Here is a 740-nt window from a genome sequence, read left to right as displayed (position 1 = left end):
TTTCAAACCTCGGCAGCGCGCGCACCCCCCCCCCGCAACCGCCTCACGCCATTGGTCGGCGGCCGCGCGGCCGTTGCTTGGCGGGAAGCACCGCCCTCAGCGCATCAGCGCGCATGCGCAGCAGCAGCCGCCAGGCACTGAGGGGAGGGAGCGGCCGCCCCTGAGGCGCTGTGTGGTGGCTTATGGCCAGCCCCAAGCTGTGCCATGGGGTGCCCCCGGGTGGAAGGGACCCGTCAGGGTCACCGAGCCCAACTCCTGGGATTTAACGTGATGGTTTTTACCACACATTAGTGAACGGCTGGCTGAGTGCTGCCTTGCTGTTGTCAGCCTTCCCCAGGGAAGGCGCAGGTAGCCCTTTTCCAGCGGTTTTTCTGCATCACGCAATGGCAAAGTCAGGTTCTGCCAACAAAGCCCAAGTGGACAAAGATCTGCCAACTTTTAGCCAAAACCTGAGAACATGGAGCTGTCCCCTGCCATGCTTAGAAATCACAGTTACTTTAAGACTTAGAAATCACACAACTACTTTCAGACCCCCGTCTTCTGCTATAGCTGGTCAGCAGCTGTACAATCCACCACAGCTCACCTTACGGGATAATTACATACTCATCTTACACATATATGCAGCTGAGGAACAAAAAAAGGTCATAAAGTAGCTCAACAAAAACAAAAACACAGATTTGGTGTTTGCTTGCCTCGGTTTTGGCAGCAGCAAGCACCAAAACACTGAGTCCTGCCATCCC

The sequence above is a fragment of the Anas acuta genome, chromosome 4 (genome assembly GCF_963932015.1).
Source record: "Anas acuta chromosome 4, bAnaAcu1.1, whole genome shotgun sequence".
Taxonomy (NCBI): Eukaryota; Metazoa; Chordata; class Aves; order Anseriformes; family Anatidae; genus Anas; species Anas acuta.
The sequence above is the reverse complement of the archived record's forward strand: the minus strand, read 5'-3'. Positions refer to the sequence as shown.